The following is an 8,608-nucleotide window of genomic DNA, read 5'->3' as shown; positions in this document are numbered from 1 at the left end:
TTGGATCACAAGGATTGGGAGAGGAAAGGTGTTGGACACCCCTCTCTCCAAGTTGTTGTAGCAGCCCAATATGGGAGTTACTCAGGCTCAACTTCTTACAAAACATAAAATAAGGGTTTGCTTAGAGCTCCATAAATCAGGAAAAAATGCTCCCAACCGTACCCAAAATTGATTTGAAGTGATGTTATCAGGTCTTATGTACTGATTTCCTTAAGACCCTCGCCTATCTTCCTCTTTTTCTCAATCTGGATGGAACCGAGAATGAAAGTTTTCCATGGTTTGTGGACCTCAAGCAACCCAGAACTAAGCTGAAAATAGAGATTTACAAATTCAAGATTAGAAAAAATGATTTAATGAGAGACTTACCTCTCGTGTACAACCTTGATGGGAGTTTTCCAGTAGTGGTAACAAGTTCAAAGAAGCTTGAATGAGATACTGTGATGGAAGGTGCGCTTCACATCTTATAGTTGAAAACAGAGGGTGGATTTAAAGTTTGATCTTCAAGGGCTTTAGGATTTTAGGAAAATAGAGGCATTACAAAGGTTGGGGAAATGCTTTTTTTTCTCATATCTTTCACTTTTAAATATCTCTCTTTCTAGTTTTCTCCCTCCCTTCTCGTTTTCTCTCCTATCTTCAAAGCTTGAGTTAGGTCTATATTTATAAAGGAATGGAGAGGAAGAGGTTTGAAACTTGTTCAACTACAGTGCATAGGATTTAACAGAGGTTTTTCATGTAAATAGGCAAAAACTCTTCAAAGAAACAGATACCCGGTAAAGCTTCCTATTTGGTGAAACATTTTCTTCGATTTAGGAGTAGTTTTCATGGGTTTTATGCGTCCAATGAGAGCTTGGGCGTGTTGGAAGTTGTAGTCCCATATTTGGGACTGATGATGGCAAAAAACGTAAATATGATGAATCTTAAGTGGGGGTATCTTTGGGGTTTTTGGCTTTTTGGGTCTATTAGGCTCAATTTCATTGGTCCAGGTGTTTGAACAGGTCAAGAATGGGTTTGACATCAACCATCTTTCTTTTGAGGTTCAGTTTGGGATAGATGATGTGGCGATTCGATCTAGCACGTCGAAATGACAATCTTCCTAGTTTAACGGTCGAATGGGTGAATTAGGATGTGAAATTTGATGTGCTATGATTTTTTGGGTCTCTAAACATAGTTGTGAGGTCTGATTGGACAAATAGGGTCAAGATTATAGAGATCTATGGCTAACAAGTTTAGATTAACGGGATTTATTGAAATATAATCTTTGTTTGATTAAGGGTCAAACGAGGGAACTTTGGGTTGAAATTTGGTGACTAGACACTTTTGAATGTCTTGAATATGATGGAAGTGATGGATCTCTGATAAGAAGTGTAGATTGATAGATTTAGTTTGGGTCACTGGTTTATCAATTAACAAGTGGTCTGAAATGGAATCTCACCTTTTTAATGGTCAAATGGAGGAGTTTGGTTGTGAAACTTGATGTGCTGCATTTTTTGGGTCTTTGAACACAATGATGAGGTTTGATTGGTCGAATGAAGCTAGGATAGTGGATGATAAGCTTTAGTCGATGAGATTTGCTTAAATAGGATCTAAGCTTAATGGTGGGTCAAATGAGGGAGTTTTGGAATGAAATTTGGTGGATAGACATGGATTAAGGTGAGGAGTCAAGTGGATGGTTCTAATCTAAAAGAGAAATGGTTAATCCAGGTTTTCTAAATCAGGGACGTTGGAATGGAATTTTGGCACTTTTAATGTTGATTGTTGTAAGCTTGCAATGCGATTCGCTAGTGATCTTAAAGTGGTGGATTGTCGGATCAGGATCATTAGAAAGGAAGTTAGCGTGATAAACGGTGGTTGTGTGACTAATTTACAGTTTCCGAAGTCTGTAAGCCATATTTAATCGGATGTCGATGTTGATCTTGACGTTTTTATTTGTCTTGTTGATTGTGTCCAAAGAAAAATTTTTGGCTTTGTAAAGTCTCAATTTGATTTTGGTTGTGGTTCCAACTTTTGGGGTCTAAAATGAGGGAATGAAGAGGTAAGGTGAAGGGAACGAGCAAATTAAAATTGGGTGCCGACACTTTAGGGACTAGCTCAAAGGTTGGGTCATGGGTAACCATGGTATGGAGTGGTAGGCTAAGATGGCTACACTTAGGGGTGAGCATTCCATTCATTTAGTTAAAAACTGAGTCAAATAAACCAAAAAGTTTTTAACTATTTTTTGAGAGAAACCTAAAGCGAAAACTGAAAGTCTGAAACAACCAAACCAAATTTTATATAATATAAACTATATAATATATAGTTTTATATAATATAAATAGTATATAATACATATTATATATTATATATAAATTTAGTTAATTTATTATTTTGGTTAACCGAATTGATTTAGCTAAAAATCGAAAAATCAAACCAAAAAACCAAAACCAAAAATATTGGTTCAGTTTTTTAGTTTAAACCGACCAATACTCACCCCTAACTACGCTTATCAGTTGGAAGATTTGGAAGGCTCAAAATGTTCAGATTTTCTGCACAACTGTTAGCCCCTACCAATTCATACAGGACATTACCTTAGAATAGGCTTGCTAAAGGAAGTCTCTTATGATCACGGTGGCATCCGTGAGCCCCACGACCCATTGGTCCTCCTCCTCTCGAAGTTTCCAAATTGAATTTTGATGCATCCATGGTTTCCAAGCTAGACAGATTTGGTTTGGGTTCTATTATCAGAAACCTTACAAGGAGACCAATTATGGCCAGGGGTAACAGAAACAGGATCACTTCTATAGTGGTGATAGAGGCTTAGCAATTCATTTAAGTCTTGCAGTGTCTCTTCATGTGGGGATAAAATCCTTTTAGGTTGAATCCAACGCCCTGGAGATTATTCAGCTCATCAAATTCCTCTCCATGCAAGTTGCAACGAATTATCTTCATGAATGCTATTAATTAATTGCGGACATTAATGCTATGTTTGGTTTGAAGGAAAAGGTAGGGAAAGGAAGAGAAATGTAAGAAATTCTATACAAGGTCTGTAAAGAGTTATCCACCTTTCCCTTCCTTTCCTTGTTTTTTTCTTCAAACCAAACACAGTCAAAGGGGTTGACGACCCATTTTGATGTTATCAGATTGCTTTACATCTCTACATTGGGCAATCAGGTGGCCAATGAGATTGCTAATAAGCGAACTAATGCAAATCATGAGTCTGTGTTCTCTCCTTCTCTACAGTCTGATAAGCTTTGTATTTTGATCTCTTCCCATATTAATGAAGCCAATTAATAGTTTGATTAAAAAACAAAAAAATCTCACTAACAGATGTAATATAAAAGATGCTCCATATATTCCACAAAGGAGCAATTATCTTCATTTTCATAGTAAATAATGAAATTAAACTGGTTGTGAAATTGAATCGGTTGTGGGTGAGTTTAAATGTTCTTAATTAATAGTTTTTAGTTTTTCAAAATTTCAACATACATATATGATGTGGCAAATGAGACGAAAACCATAACCTTTTATTTATCAACTAATGTGAGGGTACACACGTGTACATATATAAACAAGATTTGTAGGAGTGAAGGAGAGCCAAAAAAAAAAAGAGTTAAAGTAGCTCCATTGCATCATATATGATGTGGCAAATGAGACGAAAACCATAACCTTTTATTTATCAACTAGTGTGAGGGTACACGCGTGTAAGTATTAATCTTATATGATATGATACTCTAATATAACTCTCCTCAAACCATTAAACCTAAATACTAGACCTGGCAATTGGGTTGGGTGGGTCGGGTTTGGGTTGGGTTAAGGTATTTCAGGTTTGGTTGAATTTCGGGTTGGGTAGTCAAATGCTAGGCCCTAATCCTAAATGTTCGGGTTAGGGTTGACCCATGGTCAATTTGGGTCATCCCCAAAAATAATTGAAATTTAAAAAAATAAAGAAAAATTACATGAAAAATGTCAAAATTAAAAGAATTAACCTTAAAATTCCAAATATAAAATAACAGCTTGAACATTTAACAATTTAAAGAGTAAACAATAAAAAGTAAAGACTAAATAGAAAAAATTAAAGAGTGGAAACTTCTAATAATGCATAAATAATCCCAATTAAACTTGACAATCGGGTCAACGGATTGACCCATGACCCAACCCAACCTAACCCGGTTTTTTCGGATTAGGTTGGGTTGGTTCATTTTCACATTCGGGTTGCTAAATATGAAACCCTAACCCTATTTTTTCAGGTTGAGTTGGGTCGGGTTCGCGGCTTGGGTTAACTTTTTGCCAAGTCTACTAAATACTTAAGATTTTAGGTAAGGTCTCTGAATGGGTTTTTATTCTTTAATATGCTCTCGTGCAAAAGCCTGAAGCATAGACAAGCACATGCCCGTCCATACCTTATACTAAAATTTAATTATTTATAACTAGGAATGACCCCATACTAAGTACAGGACCATTAATTTGAATTGTTTTAATTTTTAAAATTATTTATATTAGACATTTAGGTTAGGTTTTTTATTTGCTTTTAGTGACTTATCATGTTTTATCTAGATAATGACCCATAGTAAGGAGCAACTATGGTATCATTTAATTTGAAATTTACTATTTAACTATAAAAAATTAAATTAGAAAAATTAACATGGGTCTTACATCTTTGTCATTGACAATCTATTCTAACCAACTTTGTTTGAAAATCACTATTAATTTATGTTGTTTTTAATATGATCCAAGAGATTAAATGAGGTCTTATTTTTAAGCAGTAACCCACTTTAATTGGTATTTACTATTTATTTGATAAATTTATTTTTAAAAGCTAAATTAGGTTATGCTTCCAAATAAAAGTTAAATCTAGTTTGCAATGAATAAACTATTTCATCTAAAAGAATGAAACTCACACCATTTGTATTAAATGCTTAGTTATTTTTATGAATTTCATTTATTTTTATTTTTATCCATTTAATATTTTGAATATTTTTAAGTTAAATTATTTGTTTAATCATTACTTTTGAAATGGTTGTGTTGAATAAAATTTAGTTACTACCATAACATTTCAAGTGGTCACTTTTTAGGGATTAAGATGCTATGTGTGTGAATTTTAAGAGAGTGGGTTATCACTTTTTTGTGAGTGGATAGAATTTTTTAAGAGTGAGAGTTTATCCTCTTCTAAGACTCTATCTATTGAAATTTTACAATGCCACGTGTCTGAAGGGTGGGGACTATTGCCTGAATACTTTCCTTTAATATATATAAATATATATAATAGATGGGGCTACGAGAATCAATATATATATATATATATATATATATATATCACAATGAATCTCTTTGCTCCATTACCCCAACTAGGGGTGTAAACGGATCAAATTCGAACCAGATCAAGCAACATCCGAATTTGAATTCGATATCCGAGTTTGATTCATATTCGACGGATATTAAAAATTAATATTTGAATTTTTGAATATGATTAAATATTTGAATATTCAATTTGATTCGAATTCAACTAATTAATTATTTTAGGTAATTAATAAATATTATATTTATATAAAGTACATAAATATATAAATTATTTATATAATTTAATTATTATATATATAAATTATATAAAACATTTAAAAATTTTATATATTATATATAAGAATTAGGTCATATCCGAATTCGATTGATTAGATATTTGAATTATCTAAATTCGATTTGATTATGTCAAATGTTGAATTCAAAATCAGCTTTTCAAATACCATTGGCTAGATGTGTAAAATGGGTTGTGCAGCCCTGCTTAAGGATAATTTGGGGGGTCGATGTGGTACGACCCATAGCCTGAGTCCGTGTAGGCTCGTGTCATGGGCTTGGGTCAAGCGGGCTATAGGTTGTACCGGGCTGGGCCATAGGCCGAGCCTTAGGCATGGGCAAAATCGGGCCAGACTGTTTTTTTTTTTGTTTTTTTGACATTTTTTATTTTTTATTTCTTTGCTAAGTAAAGCTAAAATATTTAACTTTCCCTTAGGAACTTTTTGAAAAACAAAATTTAACAAAAAAATGAAAAAAAATGCTTAACCGAATAAGACGTCAAATAGACAAAGACTCAAAGTCAATAACAAATTGGAAGAAAAATAGGAATTTTATTTTATTTGAATTTGAATGATACAAAGCATAGAATGGTTGGAGGAATGAAATATGAAAATTGGAAAATGGAATAAATTAATAAAATATAAAAAAATTAAAACAAAATTTACAATTATTTGAAAAAATGCTATACAACTATTGAGTATACAAAAAATATTGACTTCATTATTTTCTCCTATTTTAATCATTGTAGGAATTGGAAATGGTGGAGGATAAGGCTATTTATAGGAATTGTTGAATTGGTGTGATGAGAATGGTGGAGTATAGGGCTATTTATATGAATTGAAAATAATTCAATTGCTTAAAATACCCTAAAAACTAGCCGCTTTTTAGTTATTGGGAGGTGTATTTTGGTCATTGTCAACACTTGAATTTTGCTCGGTTCGCCACTTGAACCTCCAATTTACCCCAAATACCCAATCGGACCCATCTGGCCTCTCTAAAACACCAAAAAACCCAAAAAAATCCCAACTTTTAGCCTCAAGGCCCCTAAATCCACCGTTAAACCCATATGATACCAATCTGATGGCCCTAATCGACCCCTATCTACACTTTTACCCTTAGATCAGACACCACCATCAGACTCAAGACCTCTCAAAATACCTACCCATAAAGCTCAAGATTCCTTTGTTTACTCCTTCATCAAGCGAAGATTCCATTATGATGCATTTCGTTAACCTAAACACCCAGAACCCAGATTCTATTGACCTTAATACATTCGAACCGATCAAACCACACCATTAAAATCTTGATACGTCAAAACACCTGCTCATAAAGTTTTAACCCCGGATTCTCCCGTTTTCCATTCCATTAAACCAAGATTCTATTTCGGATCATATTACTGATCCAAATTCCTATGATCTTGACCCTCCAAGACTAATCAAACATCATCATCTTATCCCATACATCTCAAAATACCCACTTGTAAAATTTCAACCCAAAGCACTTTTGTTTACCTCTCCACCAAAGAACCCTAGTTTAACCCCTAGATTCCGTTTGACCCAAAATTTTCAAAATTATAAAAATGCCCTTCAAAACCTCAAAAATTATGAAAATGCCACTATACCCTATTATAAATACAAAGCTAACTTTACAATTTAACCTAATTCACCGTTCACCTCCCCCTTCCTCTCGACACAACGGCGACGAACCAACGACCAACAGTAGATCTAAACCTGGAGCTATCTTAATCTCCATCTCTCTCTCTCTCTCTCTCTCTCTCTCTCTCTTTCTCTCTCTTTTCCTTCTTCTTCTTCCTCTTCCTTTTTCTTCCAGATCGATTTGAGTTCATCGGTATCCACTGTTCACTCTCTTCCTCCTTCAAATCGAACCAACAACAACTGAACAACGGCGATGGCGATTTCTCCACTCCGGACTACTCTGACCGTTCCGACCTCCTCTTCCTCTATTGCTCCGCTCTTTTCCTCATCCCATCGAGTTAATCTTAACTCGAAACAGTGTTAATCATCTTTGAATCCCCTGAAGCATTCACCTAGTCTCTACATCCGTCGTCCTTATTGGGACGACGACAATCGTCATTACCTGAAGTTGCCCCATTTTGGCCGTAGTGTGAAATGCTCGAAGTGCTTTTTCACTCCACAGAATACTTGACTATAAACGCCGGTTGCTACAGCAACCCCAAGAGCCACTGAGAATATTGAGCTTTTGGTTCCCTTGTTACAACATCCAATCACAGGCCAAATTTTATTCTAGTAAGACTGATTCTCACCGTGATCATCCCTATTACTCAAATATGATTTTCATTATCATTGGGACTCAACTATGGGTTAATCCAAATATGGTTATCCACCAGAGACGGTGATGATGCTCAGTTATGTGAAGATCTAAAAACTACTTTCGATTTCTTATTAAATGAAGACTAGGGGCCTGTTCATTTGCTCTAAAGTCTAACATCTGAAAGTGTAATAATTACATTAAGAGGTATATTGATATTGGTGAACTTTTATTTCCTCTGAACTCTGAATGCAGAGAATATTGTTTTGAATTCTGAATTCTGAAAACTATCAAATATCTGTTTTGAACCCCATATATGAGAGTTTTTGTTTGCCTTTTTGGGGATATCATTGGAAAACAAAAAGTTGTATGATTGCACTTTAAGAGATAAGAGACAGGCCCTAGATTTCTGTTGTCTAAGGATAGTCGTTATATCATTTATCTCACTGCATTTTCTCCTTCTAATCGTTTCATCATAGTAATAGTATTTTCATGATTGCAACATTTGGGGTTAATCTGAAATAAGGTTTTTACATTATTTTGGTAATTAGCAACCGAATTGTCCACCTCTTCGTATTGTTGGTTGTCCTCCTCATGAGGTGGGACCCATAAATAATAAAGATGAAACGAAGAAAAAGTTGAAAAGGACAAAAAGGGGAAATAAAAAAATGGTCTTTTTGTATTATTTGGCTTGTCTTGCAAGCTAATATGTCTTTTGGTGTCCAATGAGTTGGGAGAGTTCTCTTTCAACTCTTTTAACTCTAACAACTCTCTA

The sequence above is a fragment of the Nelumbo nucifera genome, chromosome 1 (assembly GCF_055504915.1).
Source record: "Nelumbo nucifera cultivar China Antique chromosome 1, China Antique-T2T, whole genome shotgun sequence".
NCBI classification, from domain to species: Eukaryota; Viridiplantae; Streptophyta; class Magnoliopsida; order Proteales; family Nelumbonaceae; genus Nelumbo; species Nelumbo nucifera.
This window is presented reverse-complemented; position numbering follows the sequence as displayed.